At 44.3% G+C, this 22,755-nt stretch overlaps 1 long non-coding RNA gene across 1 annotated transcript in view; it reads right to left on the reverse strand.

Annotated features, from left to right (window-relative positions):
• Positions 1-22,755, reverse strand: part of LOC134521685 (uncharacterized) — a 34,718-nt gene that overhangs the window by 7,606 nt on the left and 4,357 nt on the right. Inside the window, exons 2-3 of the long non-coding RNA XR_010072832.1 lie at positions 8,225-8,317; positions 742-980 (exon numbers count right to left, since the gene is read on the reverse strand). This is a non-coding gene — a long non-coding RNA (uncharacterized LOC134521685). The remainder of the gene's footprint in view (positions 1-741; positions 981-8,224; positions 8,318-22,755) is intronic.

Here is a 22,755-nt window from a genome sequence, read left to right on the forward strand (position 1 = left end):
TCAGGCAGACGCTCAAAGTGGTGGATCGCGGTGGTTCCTTCTTGCCTTCACACCCATGACTTTGTTACCATTGTCACTGGTTTATTTGTTAAAATATATGCCCTCTTTTTTCAAAGAGGTACTAGCAGCATCCCCGCAAACACATACACAAGACCTACATAAATCTCCCGTATCCTTTTTCTCCAGACAGGAAATCAGGCTGATAGTGCCGGTCATCAGCACAGAAGCATGAGTTCAGCCAGACCTTCTGCTATCGTTCTTTCTGCCCAAAATAGTGCCAAATAACAGAGTCTCTACTATTATATCTTCTGTACAATCATTTTTAACCTTTAATTAAACATTTTTTAACTACAGACTGCTTCTTTTCCTCGCTCTAGTAGTGATCCTAATTATAAATCTCTATGCAACAGGTGAAGACTAGAGTTAACCTCTTCTTGTGGGCGTTTGAAGTTGTTCTCAAATTTTCTTTTGGAAAGGTTGTTCACCCTCCCCACCAGTACAGTCCAAAGCAATCAGCTAAAATTCCAGCCACAAAGGTATGGAAGGATAAAAATAATTCCAGTAAAATCTTCTTAATTTTCTCTAGGAAGCTTTCTCACTTATGAACTATGCAAAGTGTTGCTTCTCTTTCATTTACAATGAATATTAATCTTTGTCTATCAACCCAAGCACAATTTTAGAGTATTTTCCACTCATTCATATTCTCCAAGGTTGACATCATCACTAAAGATCTTTGATTACCTGGTTTCGGGTTTGGGTTTTAACCCAGCAGTACTTGACACCATTGAAAGTATTTCATTAACCAGGCGTGGGATCAGGGTGAAGTCCCTCCCGTGTTCCGCGCAGCCTGTCGGAAGACAGGCCCACGCTGCCGAGCTGGAGAAATGTCAGAGTTGGCGACTCCGGCACTGGTGGGAACCCCGTGCAGCGGGCAGAGAACGAGCCCGGAGAATCATAGAATTGTTGTGGTTGGAAGAGACCTGTAAGATCACCAAGTCCAACCGTTAAGCCAGCAGTGCCAAGTTACCGCTAACCCATGCCCCTCAGCACCACAGCCACGTGTGTTTTAAATACCCCCAGGGACGGCGACTCAACTGCTTTCCTGGGCAAAGCCACAGCACAGCCCGGACAAACACAGAGCACAGAGGGGCTTCTGCACCGAGGGGCCCTTGCAGTGGTCCCCATTTGCATCCTTGGGGCGTAGCAGGGGACAGAGCGAAGCCGTATCGGCACACAGCCCCCCACAACGGTGCAGTGGGCACACTCGTCCCTTCCAACTACACTGACCCATTCTTGTCTCCATGGGCACGACCGAGCTCCAGCCTCACCTTTAGAGCGGTTGGCACTAAAAAGGGCACAGTTCAGCCACAAACCCACAGCTGACTGCACCACTTAACCCCAGGAGCCGGACTCGTCTAATTCCAGCCACACCTACAGCTTTTCCATTGTATGCATGTGCTCCTATAGAATCATTTAGGACCTTTAAGATCATCGAGTCCAACCGTTAACCTAGCACTGCCAAGTCCACCACTAAACCATGTCCCTATGTGGGGCCACCACTTTGCCCCATGACCGTTGGCATTAGCATATACAAAGTTCAAGATCCATTTCAGTGTTTGTAGATGAAATGCACGGGCAGGATTTCAAACTGCCACCTCCACTTAGGAGGTTAATGAGCAAAATACACCAGCGACTGCAACTTCTCCTGGGTCTCTGGCTGCCTCCTCCCCACCTGAGCTGCTTCGCCTCTCAGCATACTTCTAAAGAAACATAATTAACATTTTAAGAAAAGTAATCCACCAGGAGCATCCGTTTGTTGAGAAAATCATCTCTAACCAGACTCAGACTGTTCCTTTTCTCCGTTGACACTGTTCAACAACTACAGCTGACAGGGATCGTATGGGACACTGGTGACGGGCCCCACCGTTTGGTGGTCTGTGCTGGGGGAAAGCCACAGACCCAGCCCTGCAGCTGGTCATTCCCTGTCCTCCACCACAGCCCGGGGCACGGGATTTGGAGCTGCTGCCCCCAGCGCAGGGCCAGGGCACAGCCACCTCCCAGGCTGCCGGAAAAGCACCACTTTTGTCATGTAACACTATGCAAACATGGCAAATGCTATTTTTACATTCGCTCCCAGCTATTTTAAGCAAAAAACGTGCTTAAAAATACACCAAAAGACAACCTTTTCCTTTAGTTAGCTATCCATTTCTAAATGAGCTGTTTATATCAGTAATTTTAAGTTTTCTTTTCTCTCTCCAGTTTTCCTCAGGAATAATGCCATTGGCAATCTCCAAGAATCTCTTGTGACTCTTTCTGAAGGTTAAACTAACTACAAGAAAGCTGGATCAAAGGCAAAGAAAAACTTTATTCTAGAAGCACAGAAATATTTACATAACACAAGATAAGCTAGAACTCCTCATTTCTACCATGTAGACACGCCTGTAAAAAGCATATAAAAATAGGCCATTTTCAGTTCAATTGGGGAAGGGAGGAGAAGAGCTATTTTATAGCTCATGTTAAGAGAAGGGAGACAAGGCTGGCAATCAGCACAGTTTGTAATGCGTCTAACTGAAAAGATCCAGAGCTTCCAGGGTTTCCTGCTGGAAGGAGAGGAATCTCTCAGAGCCGTTTTCATGCACAGACAGAAAACAGAGTACAGTATCCCACCACGGCCTGGGGCTGACGCCTCCTCTGAGCAGCAAACCAAGGACCACGAGGAGCCCAGCTAAATAAGCCAAAAGTTCAAACATCAAATGACAAACCTGACTATTGACTGGGAAACGCCTGCCAGAAACAATCAGACTGATGCAGGCAGCCCCCAGAAAGCAAGAGGAAAGCTTCATTTCAACCTCCTCTTCTGAGCTGCTCTCTGAGCTCCCCAGCTGTGACCACAAATTTTGGCAGCAGTCTACTAATAGGACTGATGAGAAATAATGCAAATTGACCTAGGGTTGGTCATTGCAGAGCAGTAATAAAAATGAGATAAAAGAGACATTTTTCCCAACATATTTCTCAGGAACTGGCCTCTTTTTGGCCAGCTCTAGTAAATTCAGAATAATGGGAAGTTCAATACGTTTATTGATATTTATTCTAATGAGTTCATCATCTCTCCTCACCGATGCATCATAACCAAACCCATGAATGTTTCAATATCAAACACCCACTTCTGCCTGCCCTCAGAGGAGCAGAGCTATCCATTCTGCCGTTACTTCTAGTTACTTCTGCCGTTACTCTAGGAAGAAATGAGAAAGGCCATGTTTTAAATTAGACCCATCTGGTAAAGGCTTTCTTGAAAAGAAGAGACTTATGTCATGTTTTGGAGCTATCAGAGGCAGAGGTTTCCCAGCAGTGGCCATCTGCCTTGGATAACTGCTGCCAGGCCTCAAGATTATCAATTAGTCCATAACGATTGTTTATACGGAAAAGGGTCAGGAGGCTGACCTCTGAATACAAACATCATGGTGGAGTCTAATAAAAGCCCAGGTAACAAGACAAGGAGTCTTCTACCCAGCATCGCTACCCAGCACCTCCCTTCCCCCTTCAGGAAAACAGCAGGACTCTTGCTCTTCTTTGAATTCAAGTAAGAACCGAGATGCTGCTGCTCGTGGCCACTTTCCTACTTAATTGGAGTATGCACTAGAAAGTGTGGGACAGGTTCAGGACCCTCCCCCTGCCCAAGGGGTTTTAACTCAGTATCTGATTTTCTTGAAGCCTCACAGATTAGAGTCCTCTCTTACAACCACCGCTGCCCACAGCTGCCTGAACTCCCAGCTCCGCATCTAGGATGCTTTTAGAGGTGAAGGTACCATGATATCTAGACCCAGATTGATGTCCTAACTAGGCTCCAACACACACAGCCCAGGGCATGGTCACAGCCACAGCTTCAAGGCTAAATTGACACAAACCACCCTTCCCAAATCTCAGAGTAATCTCAGACCACAACCAGGCTTAGACTTGTTTTTTTTTCCCCTATTCTATGCAGTTTCAATTCATTTCCAACGCACCATGTGCTCTATTCTCTGGTCACAGCGCAGCTGAAGTGCAGTCACACGAGTCCTGCCATCACTAAAGCAGCTTCTGTCTCGCTGCTCTTATCGGGGCAGCACAGGGCTGGGACCAGCTTGTAAGGAGAGAAATTGCTTACATAATTTATGATGTCTCTTGTTGTCAAAATAACCAGACAAGCTCAAAAATATAAGCAGACACTGTGAGGAACAATATGCTTAAAATGTTGAATTATATGGTAGTGGCACAGAACGGGAAATACTTGAAATTAGGAGAGAATAAGAATGAAAGGTATTAGAGAAATGTTAAACATTTTCTGTATTTCACCCATCAATAATGCATCATACGTTGCTTTAAAGACAGAAGATGATGACATCCAGGTGGCTCAAGGAAGGTATTTGAAGTGCACCAAATAAACATTACTGCAGTAAATGGAATCTGCCGGTGGCGTGTCACACCTGGAACCACCAGGGAAGGGACCTGCCAGACAGCTGCTGTGCATGGGCCCTACAGGCATTTTTCATTAGTGATAAGGAAAAGAAGTGTTTGGACATCTATTTCTCTATATGTGCAGAAAACCTAAGTTATGGGAGCACAGTAACTCGTACACAGAGAAAACAGATGCGCAAATGAACATGCCAAAAGGCGCTGGAGCATTGCTGTTCACCGAGGGAAAATCTTCCTCCACACACCTACGGCAGGGCAGGACTCCTGGCTCCCAACTTCAGGATCGTCTTGCTTTAATAGATGAGGACCAACATTTGAGAAGAGAAGGCTCCAGGGAGACCTTACAGCAGCCTTCCAGGACCTAAAGGGGCCTAGAGGAAAGATGAGGAGCGACTCTTGATCAGGGATTGGAGACATAGAACAAGGGGGAATGGTTTTAAATCGAAAGGGGGAGATTTAGGTTAGATAATAGAAAGGAATTCTTTGCTGTGAGGGTGGTGAGCCCCCGGTCCAGGCTGCCCAGAGAAGCTGTGGCTGCCCCATCCCTGGAGGTGTTCAAGGCCAGGTTGGATGGGGCTTGGAGCAACCTGGTCTGGTGGGAGGTGTCCCTGCCCGGGGCAGGGGGCTGGAACTGGATGATCTTTAAGGTCCCTTCCAACCCAAACCATTCTCTGATTCTATCTAAAGTATAGACACAGAAAACTGAGGGAGCAGCTGGCCGTTTTCTAAACACCAGCAGCCGAGAAGATGCTGATTGCCAGGTTGTGGATGGACACCACACATTTTAAAAATTAAACTATACGTTGTTGGGAATGTTGGGTTTTTTTTAACCACATCAGTTGGATTTCTGTCTGTGGGAAACTTTTCCTCAGAGAGGCTCTTTTCATAGAAACAGCAGGGCATGGAGTGGTAACAGCGTGAAATGAGAGATCTTGAAAAGCAGCGCCGTTCTGCAGGAAGCCCTGCATTTGCATGTTAAGCTACATCGATTCCCTGAATGCTCGAGACACATGAAAGCAACCCCAGATTTTCAGTTAGCCGCAGATCTTTTAGCTTCAGCTAAAATTTAAAGGTCAGGCATGTTTAGAGCTCTCTGCATTCAGCTGGAGCAGTGTTACACACTCTCTTTCGGAAGAGAGGGGAGACAAGCGCGGGCTCAGCCGTGCCGGGACGTCGGGGGTCACACTCCCGTCTGTAGCAAACAGTGTCTGACATCGGCCCCCGTTCCCAGTGACGGTGGCCCCGATACACTGGGATGTTGTATGGGAGACAATTCTCTGATATCGATGACCTTAACAAGAGCTTTTTAGCACTTGTCAGGGCTACGACAGCTGAATCATTTTAGGCATGTAAATGCAGCGCGAGCAGAAAGCAACTGAACAAACCCCACTGTCCTTTTCACAAAACACAGCCCTGAGGGAAGTTCAAGACATTTAAACTCTATTTTAACCTTTCTGATTTTCAGAAATCAAACTTATTTTTTTGACCAGGCTGCAGCTTTCCTACCTGACATGAAAATTCTGCCCTCCGGCTTTGTGCCGTGCGGCTGGAGGGGTGAGCAGGGCTAACGCCCACCGCCTCCCTCCCACCAGCACGGGCAGTACCACCTCTTCCACCTCACCACCACCAGCCAGGGCTGCAGGACACAGACGCTCAGCTGTGCTCCTCCCTCCTCCTCATCCTCCCATGACGCCCTGATGAATGGTCGAGCACTGCAATGTTGTCATCAACACCACCACGCTCCCCAATATGCCGTTTCCTCCCTTTCTTCGGCATTCAGGAGCAGGTGAAGTGGGAGATAAAGAATAAAATTATGACCCTTGTCATTGCCCTCCACATGAGAAACACTGATGTGGCTGCGCATTTGAATAGTCAGGAAAGGGGCAGACCTACACACTGGATTCACTGACATAAATGTTGGTCTCAGCTATTGAATTCCTGGTGCTGACGAAGGCTGCAGAAAAATTACATGCATGCAGACTAGAAAGAGCAGAGGGCTTGCTTTTGCCTGCCGATGTATACAGGACTCAAACGATTGCTGGTTTGTTTGTGTTTGTGATTAGATTGATACGGCTTATGCCTACATATACTGCTGACAGAGATGAGCAGAAGCTCATCTATAAGCTAAGATCTTTGGATTCACCTCAAATGCACTGGGAGTCAGTAGGGAAGGACCCCTGGAGAGACTGATTCAACTCCAGAAAGGAGTAGATACTCTCCAGAGGGGTATTATGGGCTGGTCATTTATCTCACACACACTGGTGAGACAGCCCACGGTCCCATCTCCTCTGGAGATGGAGCACGAATCCTGAAGCCACAAGGAAGGGAGAAACCCCTCAGACTTCCCAACACAACTGCACATAGTGGGACTTAAAAAGACCTGTTTCAAGATGCCCTCTTTCCCCTCCCTCTTCATCCTCTCATGGTACCGAGGGGCAGTTTCTCACATACCTGAAGGAAAGGGCCTAAACTCAGAAGAATACTATTTTAAAGATGAGCATGCCTTACTCAAGAAATCCTCCATGTACTATTTCAGTGCTTCACAGAAGGCTGAGATCAGGTCTGACAGCAGGTACTCTCATGGGGACCGCCAGCGTTACGCAGGGGCAGTGGGTAGACACAGCTGGTGTCACCAAGCGAGCAGACTTGCTTAGCAAGGCAAAACAGCCACCTGGGGCTTTGGAAGACTCAGGTTCTGGCCTCCTGGTTCCCTTGCACGAATGCATTTACGCTTTGCTCTGCTGCCTCCACAAGCGCTGACGGTGCTGAGGCACCTGGTGTGCTGAGACCACTACTTATCCTGATGATGAACGTGACAAAATTGCTTGGGGGTTTGGGGTTTTTTTAGCTTCTTGCTGTATCTAGGTAAATCCCTTGGTCTTACACTTGGAGCAACTTTTCTGTTACTCTCTGCCTGTAAAGCTCCTACTCAAAGGCATCTTCTTCCATTATCACAGTCCCCTGGGCATCTGTCCATGACCGTATTTGACACTGCGAAGTCTCGGAGGTTTGCTCTGTCACCCAGCACCAGAGACCCCTCCCAGCCCCAAAGCACCTTGAAAGATTCCGTGTGTCTGCCTCCAGGAGTCCAACTGTACACCCACCACGTAGCACAGGACCACGGCCTGGATCAAACCACACGCTGAGGAGGGAGGAAGAGGAAAAGAGATTCTCCTTTTCCCATCTCTCTCTCCAACAAATCCACACCCGGTCATCATGCTGGCTTATGGCACCTGATGCTGCTTTGCACCCCTTGGTATTCATCTCTTACCTCTCACCTGGTCCATGGGCAGGTCATAAATCTGTTACCATTCTGGGACTCAAATGCTACCAATGCAAACCGCTGAACTTCCCAAGAACTCTTCTCCTTTCCAACCATATCCTCCTTGTGTGTGTCACATTAAGTTCCCCAAGCTTTACTGCTACGTTTAGGGTACAGAGCAGAAGTTACGTAAAGCAGCATCCCTGGATGTAAGACTAAACTGATCTTACGTACAGGATAGAAACATTTGTAGCTCACAATAGCCACCTGAAACAGGGTTATATAAAATTGCAGATAGTACCACAAATTTTGAAATAGAGAAAAAATTCTCTCTGACACACCTATAAAATGGAAATATTGCGTATTACCTTTAAATGTGTTCTTTTATGAGAAATGTGGTCATACTGCATTTAAATGTGTAACTATCTCAGGATTTAGAGCATCAGTTGAAAATTTTCATTTTCAAGATAAAAAAAAAATTCTAAAAAGCTTTGAATCAGAGTTGCTCACCTTTAGCACGCTCATTTGGGGTCTGCTCAGGCTTTCAGGCACAAACGGCTCCATATCTTACAACACATTAATGGTGTGGTCAGGGAAGATTGCCTTTGGAAAGAAGAGTGAGAAAAAAGAAGCTGAAGCACCACAGAGACTCAGTATTTGGGGAATACTGAGGAGTCACTGTCAATAAGGCTCAACACTGTATAACCAACAAACAAAACTTCACCAGGAGTCATTAATCTATTACAGAAGCTTAACAAAAAAAAATCACAAACTGAACCAGCGCTGAACTGAACCATACATTAGTCTGAGACTGCTAAAATATTTGTACATCCTTGATTTTCTACGGCAATTTTGTAACATCGGTTTAAACAACCATTTATCATTTGGAATGAAAACACTAAAATTCGGCAGCCTTTAACAAAGGAGCCACTAAGTCTTAAACTGAAAATAACAGCATATATGCTGTTCTGCTGTGTGAAAGGCAGGGACCATCCAAACCCTAGCCAATGTGCTCCAGCCTAAACAAATGAAATTGTCCCACGCAAACATGTCCTGAGACTGGGCTTCATTCAGAAACCAGGTAAGGAAACTGTGGCCATGTCCCTAAGCTTGGCTCCCCTGTGGGGTACCGCCATGCACACAAAGTTTAAAATTAGATAGTACAAAATGTGCAGAACTATAAATGTTCTTATGCCAACAGTTTTCACTGCAGAGTACTGTAATAGGGGAGCAGCTTAGAAATGTTTTGTGTATGAAAATGCAAAGCAAGCACTTGCTATCTTAGGACTGGCGTTCTTATGAACAAGTTATCAACAATATCTAGTTCCTTTAGTGCAAGTTCAAAGCCTACAAATGAAGCCCTGGCCCATCACAGAACTACGGAAACTACTTTTATAATGAGGATTTTTTATTATTCTCATTGTAGGCTATTAGGTTGAGGGCTCCACATTTGTTATTCATTTTTATAATTCAATTATTTACATAATGGACAACAATGTAAAAGCAAATAAGACATAGAGTAGAAACATTCGTGGTTTCTTATTACAGTAAAAGACGACAACTTCAAAACATAGCTTTAAAAATTAAGGCCAACATTATTTCTAGATGCACAGCTTTTAATGGTCTCACAAACACACACACAGAACTAAATCAATGATAAGCAAATGTTGGAGGTACAATACATACCGTTCTGGGCTAATATACATGCAAGACAACAGTCTGAATTGGGAATTCTTGCCCTGAAACCATAATGCCTTGGTATGGTCACAAAGAAGTCAGAAAACAACTTGCCTCCTTTTCCTTTACCTGCCACAGGCAACAGAAAGCCCAGCGCACAAAAAGGGCTACTCAGTGACCATCTGCATTAACCTTTTCTTAAACGCATATAAAGCTGGACCAACAAAAGACAAAACCTAAGGCTGATGAGCACTGCGTTTCATATCATATTTCAGTCTTAACTCTGTCTTCTCATCATGCATGCATTGTTAAATGGAGTAACGCATGGGGCTGAAAATTACCAAGCAGGTGTTTAAAAGACATCTGTAAGCAGTTCTGCTATAGTCTAATTAGTGTTCTAGTACATATTACAGTGCAGAATCATCATTATTTCCTCTTCATTAGCTGCTGATATATAATACATCTTAAAAAAGTCTAACTCGTTTTCTTCTTTTTTTAATAAAAAAACCAAACCAAGAGCTTATTTCTCCCATTATCATAACAAAGGCAATAGGAATATGATTAATGCATGCCATCTAAACTATGTGCATTAAACATTAAAAACCAATGCACCATCCCCGCCTAATGTGCATTTGCAAATTATAAAATACGCTTGTCAATATTAACACGTGCACCAAAAGAAATGATGTTTAGAAAGAAAATAACGGAAAAATAAACCTTTTCTTCTAGCTGTCTTTTTGTAACTGCTGATCCCTATTCCTTTTCTTTGGGAAGAGAGAGATTATCAAGTCCACCAGAACGCATCCAAATCATTTGAGGCACGGTTTGGCCTGGTGGGTAGAGAGCTACAGGATAGATCGCGTAGTCACTCCCCTGAGAGAGATCTGTCTCAGCTCTACACAGTTTTAAATTAGTTTTGGCTAGTGACAGCACTCTCTCTGCCCAAACGTACAGCTGTAGGATAGAGAAATGGCTAAAACACTACCGTTCTGATAGTGGCTGAATGGCTAAAACACTACCATCTCAGCTTCTCAGATGGACTTTGCAACTGCACCGAGCTCAGCCCTGCTCGCAGGATCCCAGCCGGCTCTTTCAAAGCTAACACATGTCTACACTACAGTCACAGAAACACTTTCAGAGCTTGGGTCTGCCAAATGTTGACATGTGTCCTTAGAATAACATCTGCCTGTTAGATATACTTGATACCTCTCCCCATTGGGAAAACTTGTGCCAAGGACAAGATCATCTCCAAGCTTGTGTTCCACATTTCCTTACATTTCTGAGGCTTTATAGCTATCAAAGCAGAAGAAATTCAAGTGCTCCCTTCCCAGAAATCTTCTGACATTTGCCCAGAAAGTCCATCCTGGAAACCTCTATATTTACCCTGATAATCCCTACCCAGATGAGCTTCTCTCCCAGTGGAAATTCGAGTCGTGGCTATAGGTGAACCCAGTGGTACAGCACATTTGGTTGTTGACATCAGACAATCAGGGATATAGCCTCTTACGCAGCCTGCCCTCTCCTGCTGTCAGCATATCCCTTAGAGAGGCCTTATGATAATGTGGGAGGTCGAGCCATACATCAAGGACCCAGCTCCTTTCCTCTCATGCTCGCACAGACTGGGGTACCCGCAGAAGAGCACTAAGAGATACCAAGGTCTTGATAAAATAAGACATTCCCTTTTCCATCTCAAAATTCAATTCTCCACCAAATGTTGAAAATTAAGATGAACTCACCAGAGGGGACAGCAGGTGAGGAAGGTACATTTTTATGCCTGCTTGGCCTTTGACAGCAGCCCTTTAATTGTTGTACATGGCAAGTCTTCAGCAACTTGCCAATTATGCCTGATCCCCCAAACTCAACTTAAAGCTTCTCTGCAGTTCTGCTCTCCACCTTCTCCGACAGAGCAATAACAGATGCTTCACAAACCGGTCCCTTGTGAAATGTAACACCAAGTCTATAATGAGGTTTTACTGCAACAACAACAGATTTTACACTTTCTCTAGAGATCTACAGAAATATCGACAAGTTTTAGAAGAATTCAAGCTCTGGGGAGCAAAAACCCAAAGCTGATGCCAGTCATGAAAGTGATACAAGCAGCAGAGACACCAGGGCCAGGGAGCTGTGCCCTGTCACCTCCTCTGCACCCAGAATCCACGCAGACACAGATTTAGACCTTAAACTAAAAGACAGTGGGTGAATTCACCCCCTGGTGAAGCTCACTGGCACCTCACCAGTGGCTCGTCACCGCAGTGTCACTCCGTCCTCATAGAAGATGAGCCAGGTCTATATCAACACAATCAAGAGGCTGGAAATAGCCCCAAGATTTGCTAGAGATGTTTCTGTCCATGGCAAGGACACATTTTCCTTGGGTTGCCCAAATACATCGCTTTCAGACATGATGAGAGGAGGTGCTCACCTGGGGCTGTCTCCTTGACGAGGAAGACAGCAGGTCACACCATGTCATACGGCTACTGGCATGAACCGACAGGGAGTCCAAGTCCCCTATTCTCATGATGGGGCGAGAAGAGGACTTGCCAGCAACACCTGCAAAGCCAAGCCAGGACCGATTCCCCCCTGCGTGCTCTCGTGTCTCAGCACAGCCACATTTCATCACAACGTTACAGAGCGTCGCGTTTCGAAAGCACCTCACAAATACAAGTCAACAAGTGCTGTGACTGATGCTACGGGTAGGTGAGGCTTAATGCCTTCACTTTAAAGGCAGGGAATCATCAGCAAATAGGTTAAACAATTTAGCACAGGTTGTTCAATAAATCAGTCGCAGAGCCTGGGTTGGAATCCAGAGATCTTGTCTCCTGCTATTGTCTTGATTTAGCTTTGCTAGAACCACCTTAATTACTTTGTTTTGTTGTCACAGGCAAAAACTCAAGCACAGGAAACAGTGTAAAGCACCATGCAATGCTGAAAAGAAAGCTTGATGGGATTTTGTCTCCTTTGCTGTGAATACCCAGGACAAAGAGCAAAAGGCTGAAAGTAGACGGGCCACTGAGTTTTCTTAGTTTGTTTTTGCAGGGTTTTTTTTTCCTTATTTTTATTATTAGCCAAGAACACTCCGAAGTTTCCAAAGGAAAAGGGTAATGGTGGCAAGAAAATTTAACATGTATTTGAGATGAATTCAATGCAGCTCTGTTAGCTTTAGGTGGGCTTTTTTTTTTTTGAAGACACGTTTACATCTCAGCTTAAAGAAACTATTGAACCACATATAAGTGGTGTGCTATACCTCAAGGCATATTAAAGTAGCCAAGAAGCACAATAGTTTGATAATGTCTTAATGCACCATGGACACAGCATTTGATTTCACATATTGATCACTCTGTATACAATTAGTTGAGTAAGTGCAAGTTTAAAATCAGAGCTGCTCCTTACTCTTGTTTTCTATAGTGAATAAAACTGACTGAAGAATAAGTGTGGGAAAGCAATCATGTTCCGTGACCTTACAAGTGACATCCATCCACAGTAATGAAGCATGAAGGCTTTTTAAAATCATGCGGAAGAGCAGTTGATTGGAGTTATGCTGACTGGTCCCTCACCTATGATTTAAAATGGATGCTTAAGAAATATGATTTTAACATATTTTTTCAATTTAGGTTAACCTCCAGCTTTAAGGAAGTCAGAGAGTGACTACTTGCTTAATTTCAGTTCCAGACACTTCCATATTTAACAAGTAAAACTTGCAAAAAATGTTTAATATATTTAAAAGCAATAATAAAGTTTTTCTTGCTTTTTTGTCCAATTAAAGGTTTCAGATATTTATATCATATTCTAATCGTCGATTACTCAATGGGTATAGGTAAATGTTTTGTATCACTGAGACTTTTGAAGATGTTATTTTGACATGTCCGCTCCAACCAACACCCACTCAGCACCTCAGGAAGTAAGTGTAAAATCAATTAATTCAGCAGCTATTTCTGCAACCTGAAGTGTAATTGCCCATGAAATGTTGATGTTTTTCAGGATAGCAGAAATTTATCATTTCTGCTTAACCTGGACTGTCTTTTCCCTCCATACATCCAAGAAGCAGTGCTTGGATGCGCAGATGGAAAATGGTAGATGCAGATGAGCTGGTTCTCACCTATTCTGGACCAGCCAAAATATTGTTTTAACACTCAGGAAGGTGTGGTGGAACATGGGCAGATCTTCCAAACACAAACTGAAATGATAACTAGATCCCTGCCAAGTAAAGGCACTCGAACCCCAAGGTAACACCTTCTTTTTCCCCACTTCCACCTTCCCTCTGCTTCTTGTCCCACTACCAGAGGATGCGCCTGTAGATTCAGAGGTTTTTGAGTAATTTCTATGAGGACCTGTAGGGAGCCATCTCCTGCCTCGCTGAACACATGCTTTCCCAGCATCAGCTCCACGACAGCAACAGCAAGTCACCACCTGCCAGACTTCAAGGACACGCAACGGGGCTGGGTTTTCAAAAGCGCTCGACACCCACTCACAGAGCTACATCAAGAAGTTTGCTCCCGTTATGGATGCTGGATATTAACAACAACTCTAAACATAATAATTAGTTCATCTATCTCAGACTTACAGTAGCCTTTTGTGTAAAAGTATCTTACAGTTGAATAACTTTAATTTTTTTTTAGCTGTATGTAAAACAGGCAACATCAGTATAATCCTTAGAATCTAATAACGATTCCATCAGTGTAAAATCATTATCCTTAGGCAAGAAGGAAACCAATTCAATTATGATGTTGGTTGAAAAATCGAGGGTGAAAAGTTGTAGTACATATTCAACTTGAGGCTGGAAAAGTTGTAGTACATATTAAAATGGTTACTACAAAATTTGTGCATCCAGGCTAACAAATGCTAATATGTTCTTTTGTTACCTTCTAATTTATATGATTCATGTAAGCCTGCAGCAAGAGAAACTTGCTTTAAAATTCATCTACATTAAAAAATAGCAATGCAATGAATTGTAAAGTTATTAGCATTCATGTCTGGTTGTGTTATTAAGCTGTACACATCAAATCTGGTAGTACAAGTACAGAAATGTCATAATGAAGTAGAACAGCATTTAATCAGAAGAATTTCTAAAGGTCATCAGAGCATCACATAAATTCATCCACGCATGACAGCAATATGAAATAAATAACCGAAAGAACACAATAAGAATAAACTTCAGTCTTTGAGCTTTGTTTCCAATAGCAGAAGAATTAGCCAAATTTCATGCTGAGAGAACAGCTACAAAAATACTGAATTCTGTACCTTTAATTAATGAAAGACTAATAAAATGCAGATAAGGAATTTTACACGAGGGAGCTAACGAGGTATGTACACTGATAGCTTCCTAAGAGCAGCTGATCTCATATGTCTCTGTAAAACTGAAAAGAAGTGCTCAGTTCGGTTTTTTCTTCCTCATTAGCCACATGAGCCCTAAATGATTCTGTTTAAGTAACCAATGATTTGTTAATATTTTGTGTACTTGAAACAACAGTTTGACTGCTTTAGGACATGTGTTATAGGCCCGATACTTGGCAGTTCCAAACACTGGAGCCATTTTAATATTTCATGTTAATGCGGTGACAGTCTCTGTTTCCCGCGCTGTGATGCTCCAGAACGGTCAGAGCAGATGCCGTGGTCACCCAGAGCCGGGCTCTGGAACTCGCAGTCGTGTTTAGCAGCGCCTTGCTCTGCACAAAATGTAACTGATTTCACTGGGACGCTTCCCAGGATAAAGTTCAATTCACAGCGATTAAAGGCACCAGGATCTGGGCGGGAAGGTGCATTCAGACGGCCCAGGAAGGTGACACAGTGCAGTGGCACGCGAGTGCGATGGGGCAGGCTGAATAACTAATTCATCAAAGACTGTTTCTGAAGCCCTGCATGTACCCATGGCTTTCACCTAATTAGTTGTCTTGGCCAGAAAAAGGAAGAAACCCTTCGTTTCGAGCTGGTCTCCAGCCCCAGGCACCACCGGCACAGGAGCTGGAGGGACACGGTGGGTGATGAGCCCTGTTTCTTCTTCTCTGAGCAGGCACTCTTGGGCAGGATTAGGGGCACTGCACTGGGAACCTAACCCTTTATTCTGCGTGAACAGGATCACTCTTACGTTTCAATGATAAGGATAATTTTTTTTCATAATGGTAGCTCTTTTTCATAATTCAAACCAACCACATTCCTGGTGCTGCAATAGCAGTATCTGTGCGGGTGAAGAGAAGAGAAAGCAGATAAAGTGCTTTACTACTTCCATGTATTTCAGGTGGCCAAACCTCCTAGCACAGAAAAGCCTGTAAAATGGATCCCTGGGCTTTCTTAGCCTAATCGCAAATGGGAATTTCTTCCAAAGCAACTGCTTCTCTCCTGCTGGACCTGTAAATCCTCTGAGTGTCACGTGCGTGCCTGTATCTGTGTGGGCCCTTCCCCTTTGAAAGGAGCACTGAGAGTGATGGAGGACACTGCGGATTTGGTGCTATAAAGGAGACAAAATACAGATACTATACATTTCTACAGTGACAAGCCAGCTGGATTATCTGTGTGATTTTGTGCATCACCAAGAGGAAAAAAAGAACATGCTACTCTACATTTCAAACTAATTTGGAGAATCCACCACCGTCCCTATGGAGAAGTGCTTGCTCATTTCTCAGATTACACAGGATTAGGTTTTTCAGCCCAGCTCCCAGCACCTTCTCCTCTCTATCTTCCTCCCCAGTGCCTGCACTGGTGCCCCCAGCACAGGGCAGCAGGGAATGAACCTACAGCCTCAGGCTTCGATTCCTTTTGCCAAAGCAATTCCTACACTGGGTAATAACACCAAAATCTCACACACTGGGTCTAAAATCTTCATCTGTACATCACCCATCTACTAAGGCAGGACACGACACGCACAAGAAGATGTTACACTATCATTTTCCATCTCCATATATCATATGTTCCCTCTAGGCCCCATCAAGAGAATAATTTCTTTTTTATTATTTTTTTTATTCTAATAAATGACTGCAAAAAGCAACAGACAACTCCAGAGGCTGAGTATGGTCTCATGCATCATTTTCGTTATTTTTTTTTTTTAATTCATTAGTGTCTGCACTAAATGAAAGAATTTATAACCACACTCAGGTTTCCTGAGAAATCATCCTAGCAGTATGTTTACTGAATCAGCAGGAAAAACCAATAAACAAAATGAAATCAGAAAAGAAAAAGCAGTACCTAAATGAAAGCTAGAGGAGCTGAAAAGAACCATGAGATTATAATCTTAAATTAAAACTGCAGTGAGGGTAATATAAAAGATATTCTAATCACTACATCCAATTAAGTGAAGTAAATCACTAAAGCATGTTAAGTGCCTTAACTATTATAATAATTAAGAATCAAACAGAAATCAAGCATCTTTGAAAGACTGATGATGCACATTAGTGAGCAGGGAATGCCGTTTCCCATTCAAATGCAGAGGCAGAGCAGAAAACAGATTTCCTGGTGCCTAACGCCAGCAAGGGCATGAAGGGAGGCATCCCACGTGGAAATCCCCACTGGGAGATGGGGTGGCCTCCTCCCCATCGTGCCAACTATGTCCTGTTCCCGAGATGAACGGCATCTTACACCTCTGCCCCGCTCCTGTGCGGGGAAAGTGAAGTCATGCTTCCCACAAAGCCACATCTCCTGCAGAGGACTCCCACCGACGTCTGCAACCTCTTGTGCTGTTCAGCTCCTGACAGCCTCTCTCCTCCGCTCCCTCCTCCCCAACAAGATACGCAAACAGAAATCTGATGAGAAGTTCCATGTAAAAACATTGATACTCAAACTGCAATGCTGTAGGCAAACACCGCTTCGTACATCTTATGGTCTCACTGTCTGAAGCTCCAAAGCAAATGTATGAATTAGAATCACAGAATGGTTTGGGTTGGAAGGGACCTTTAAAGGCCATCTAGTCCAAGCCCCTGCCATGAGCAGGGACATCTTCAACTAGATCAGGTGGCGCAGAGCCCCGTCCAACCTGACTTTGAATGTTTCCAGGGATGGGGCATCGACCACCTCTCTGGGCAACCTGGGCCAGCACCTCACCAACCTTACTGTAAAAAATTTCTTCCTTATATCTCATCTAAATCTACCTTTTTTTAGTTTAAAACCATTACCCCTTGGCCTATCAACGTAGGTTCCTCCATTGTAGAACGGCACCCTATGGCTCAGCAATGGCCTGACCACACACTTCTGTAAGAATTTGCATTATTGTCCGAATGCACTCCGTGCACATTTAACATCTCTCCAGCGCTGGAACATTCTGGCCCTAACACAGTGATAAATTACGCCACAGCCATTCGAATAAGAATCTGCAGCTCATGTACAACTCCTCATTAAATTAAAGACAGTCATCTTCCTATTCTAAATCAGTCTGAGGCCATGCATGGGTGATAGATATTTTAATTAGTAAAATTAGCAACCAAGAAGTACAATTTAGATACAAGATTTATCTGCAAATGATAATTCCCCGACTTCTCTGCAATAACTGGAGCTAAGCGTTCTGAATACGAAACATCGTTGTTGTGCTAGGCTAAAATAGCAGCACGCACAGGGATCTCACTGCCGACTCCACTACTGCCAGAGAGGTTTCAATAAATCTTGGGGTTTTTTAGAGTCAGAGCATCTCTGCTTATACAGGACCAATTTTTACTAAATTCCACATATCTGGGGTTTCCTTGCCTTCAGAAAGCTAAGCTAAATACTGCAGGATAGTTGAAATTAGGTGAGCTCTAAAATTGGAGTCAAAAGTGTGCTTTTTCTAGATAAAACCTGCTCGTATTTGGAAAGAAAAGCTACAGACCGTCTCAAGGGAGGGAAACTTGTCCTGCTGGAGTCTTCAGCTGCATGAAGACATCCTGAAATGCAGCAGGACGTTTTCACGAGATGCAGCGGAGGGATCATTTACACTGTGTTTTCTCCTTGTTTCACTAATGCCATAGCTCTGATGATTAGAAACAATCCTGAGAGTTTCTTTAGTCACATTGCCCTACAGTTCAAGAAGGAGGAAGAGTATTTGAAGGACTAAAACCGTAACAGATTTTAAGAGCATGTAAGCCATTATTTTTAACAGTTCTCCCTCCTTTTCACTTTGCACATCCCTTTTGCCTGGCAGAAGTTTGTAAATGAAAGACACACAAAGAAAAAGCAAAGTGAACAAAAGCAAGAGTGAGTTTTGCTCCCAGACTTGTTCGTATTTGTTTTTCCTGTAAGAAAAATGCATTGAAATGCTCAGTGTGGGATTTCATATGTTGCAATTTTATCTCGGGAAAGTAATCTCTCCCACACCGCACTGTATGAAAAGGAAGAGAATATAGCAGTAATGTGGGGTTTTTTCTTTCCTACAACCTCTTTATTGCCGGCAAGTAAATACAATTACACATTGTGCACAACAATACATGCTAAAACTATAAAATATCTGCAGTATATCTAAGTCTATTTGAGAACTGTCAAGCCTCCATTCAGGTAAAGAAGAAGAGAAGAGAAAACTATTACGGCAGGACGGGCTCCCGGGTGGTTTTGGCAGCAGGCAAGAGCTCGGAGAGAAACATGAGCAATCTGCAAGATGCAAACGCCACTCCAGCACTTAGCCAGCACCAAAAGTTTTATTAACAGGCTGTAACACTCCCTACTCTGCAATTGCATTTGCAATATTACATTTAAGAAGCTCATTTTCACCGAGTCCAGCTCATAATCACTTTTGTCTCTTGAACCATAAAACCATTAAAATTTTACAATATTAAACTAAGCATAGGTATTTCATTGGCAGGACTGATGCTTGAATTCTTCCTTTACTGTGTTCCTAAAGCATAACCCACTCCGATGCCAGTGCTGAGAGGTTCTGGCAGCCTTCAGCTCTGTCCAAAATCAGTAGATTCCTCCCCAAAAATGGTTCTTATGTCCTGACCGCAAACTCCTGGCACTCTCACCCACTGCCCCCACACAATCCTGCCCCCTGAAAGCGAACGCTTCCAGCCCTGCCAGCGATGCTGAGCCCTGTTCCCACCACCGGGGGCTGGCATTTCTCATCCTCTGCGCAAATACCAGATGAAATACAAAAGGCTGTTCAATACGGTCAAGAACACAGCCTTGCAACACTCAGGTGAGAGCTAACGTGATCTGATCCAAGCCACGAAAGAGGATGAACCCACTAAGACGGTATGAAAATCCAGTGCTAGAGTTTGCTTCAGACACACACCCGCCGTGCTGATGGGGTTTAACTAAGGCCTCCCAGCTAAAACCAGTGAGCACTAGACTCATTTCCCACTGGAGGTGGATGTATCGACACGTTATCAAACCACGTGCTGTTCTCAGCCACAGCTTTCAGACCAGGCTCACACCAAAATATAGTCCCACTGAGGGGATTTGCAGTATCACGCTGCATTAAAAAAACCTCAAGTTAAAAACAAAAAGCGACAACAACAAAGTAACAACATTAGTCCAAAAAGGCTCAGTAGAAGAATCCCTTCAAAAGAGGTATTTTTATCCCCAATCCAGTTCAAACTTTCTCAGTTTTAGTAAAAAATATTGCAAACTACACTGGAAAACAATCCCAGCGCCCCAGAGACAGCCTGTCCTTCAGTGCCTGCCCCGCAGCACAACTGAGTCTCCACTTTAATAGGAGGCTTCTTATTTTTTTAAGGTTGCTCTTGGGGAGCCCCTCAGTTACCTGCAGCTCCTCCACTTGGCCAAAGTGATGCTTTGGTCCCTCCTGCCACTTTCAGCCCCCACGACCCCTGTAGCAGGGGAGTTTGGCTTCAGACCCGCTCCTACAGGTGTTTTTTTACCTCTGATGAGCCCCTCTCACAACCCACCTCTTCCATTATCTGTATCATATAAGTCTTCAAACTCTCATCCCCAAAGATTTAACCAGCCTCCCAGGTCTTTCTAACAGGCCCTCACTGAAGAGCCTCCACTTATCTGTGGAAATATTTTACCTTCCACCACATAAAGCTTAGATCTTCCTGTGTTTGAACTTCAGCCTGCTTTATTTTATCTTCTAATATATCGCGGTGTCTTTTACAGTTCCTGCTTATATTATTATGCATTTGAGCAAGTCTCCCCTAAGGAATGACCTTATCTATAGGTATTAAAGCCTGACAGCTTTCAGCTGTTCTTTTACTGCTGGATTTGTTCTTTGGGCTGGGGAAGTGGAAGGCCAGGTTCAGTGGATAACCAGAAAATATCTACTGAGATCTCCCTGCCCAGATTTAACCCTTCTCACGGGCTCTGCCTCTAAAGTCCTGGATAATTGCTCTGTCTTCTCTTTCCCCAAATTATCCCAACAAAGAAAAATTTGCATCTCTAGCAATATTTTGGAGGTCTAGCATTTCAGCAAGGAGAATTGCTTCCCCAAATGCAGAACAGGAGGATTTGATCAGAGCAGCAGTCTGCATGCATGATTACTCTCCCACGTCAGTCACGCTGGCCGACCGCTTCAAATAAAGATGCCAACAACACAAAAGGCAGGAACTGGCCCCCAAATGTGCTTTCATTAAGAGTTAACTTACAAAATTTTATTTTCCATCTAGTTTTTCAGCTCTTCAAAAATATATCCTTATTAATGGAATTCTAGATGTTCTCATTATATATTCTGTTTTTTAAGCACAATAAATTGTGATCCTGAATGCTGCCTGGTGACAATAAGTTCTGTAGGGTTCTTGTATACCACACTGCTCTTCCCATTAAATTTCCAATAAAGTATTTCCATTTTTATATCTGAAATCCCAGAAATGGCACTAGAGAAACCTAGCATTTTACTCTTAAATTTAATACAAACTATTTGCTCAGCATGAGAGCATTTTAAAATGACTCCCGTGCAGATTGTGGTTCACTGTTGTATTTGGTAAGCTTAGTATGTCCATGGCAACTGATGAATATTACTGCTGCTATTGCTATAAATAACAAACCTATTTGGCAAAGTCTGAGATGTAAATATTAAATCCAGCACAAAGGCAATTTTCTGTTCCTTCTTTTGCTCCCTTCTGAGTTAGGAACCTACACGTGCATGTCAGTAAATTATTTCCAAATAGATCTGTAGGTGTCACAACACTGCAGAAACCAGCAATTTTGATTGACGTTGCTTTCAACAAGAACCCCAGGTTTGGGGTCAGGCGCAGGAGCGATGCCGTGTAACGCTGGGCTGGCTGTAGCAGCAACGCTCCCTTCGAACCAGGAGCACTCCCCAGTCCCAGCACTGAGAGGGCGCGAACGCAGAGCGCATCTTTTGGAGAACCATCAAGACTTGTCAGCCATTTGTGGCTTCATTTTCAGAAAGTTAAAGGCAGAGTCTCACCTGCGGTAGCATATGTGCAACCGGGTCCCTATTTTGCATGTGCAAATTAGGCATGAGGGCACGCGAATGGAGCTAATGCCCTTTCCAACAGATGGTACCACTGACCGTGAGCCCCTGTTTGGAAATACACTTCTTTGGAAGGAATGCCAGAGACTATACGCAATTAGGAGAACTGAGCGTGGTTACACTGCCCAGTGCGTTTGGGAAGTCATGTACTGTCAAATCTCTACACATTTCTCTGCTCCTCTTGGCCACTTTCCCACTCCTGGCGAGGGAGAGGGGGACATCCCTGATATCTGCTTGTGCAACGATGCTGGGATGGAGCACAGCAGGAGCACTCTGTAATTGGGCTCTGGTTAGTTGGGGACGGTGGCAGTGGGCTACAGTTCCTCCCTGTGAGCCTGGTGACTGCTTAGTGGGCACGGACAGACAGCAGACCTGTCACCTCCCCGGCGGTGCCCTCCTCACCGCTGCAGCCAAGCTCTGGCAGGGATGCTAATCGCTTTTGAACTGCCACTTCATATGAAGAATTCAGATGAACTGTAGAAGCACTTTGCCTCAGCTGCCTTCCTGGGCTGTGCCAGGAATGCCGCTGGCTGCTGCTGCTGGCTATTGCATCCCTCAAGCAGTTACACCATTGTCTCAACTGCAAAGTGGCAACTCTCTGATACGGGGTGGCCAGAAGCAGCTTCCTAAATCATCTCAAGTTGCCATTCTGCCCTCACTGCCCATCAGGCTGGCTTGCCTCCCATCCCTGGGATCTGGAGGCTCTGGAGAGATAGGCATGTGTTTAACCGGCATGGCAACTGAGGAGTCGGGGAGCAACCCTGAGCCTCCATCCATGTCAGATGTGAGCTGTGACTACAGCAAATGCAATGTTCTCCTTCCTGACCCTGCTTTCCCCACACATCCACTCTCAACGGCACTTAAAAGGCGATCGATGTGTTGTGTCCTACCCAGGTCTCACCCTCCTGCCATTCCACTAGAACACCAACCATTCACTGGGACACTGCAGCCTCCACAGCTCTGCCACACTAAGTCACTCCAGGGTCCACACCGAGACACCAGCCAGCGATGCCTTATTCGAAAG

This window comes from Chroicocephalus ridibundus, chromosome 10, assembly GCF_963924245.1.
Source record: "Chroicocephalus ridibundus chromosome 10, bChrRid1.1, whole genome shotgun sequence".
Lineage (NCBI taxonomy): Eukaryota > Metazoa > Chordata > Aves > Charadriiformes > Laridae > Chroicocephalus > Chroicocephalus ridibundus.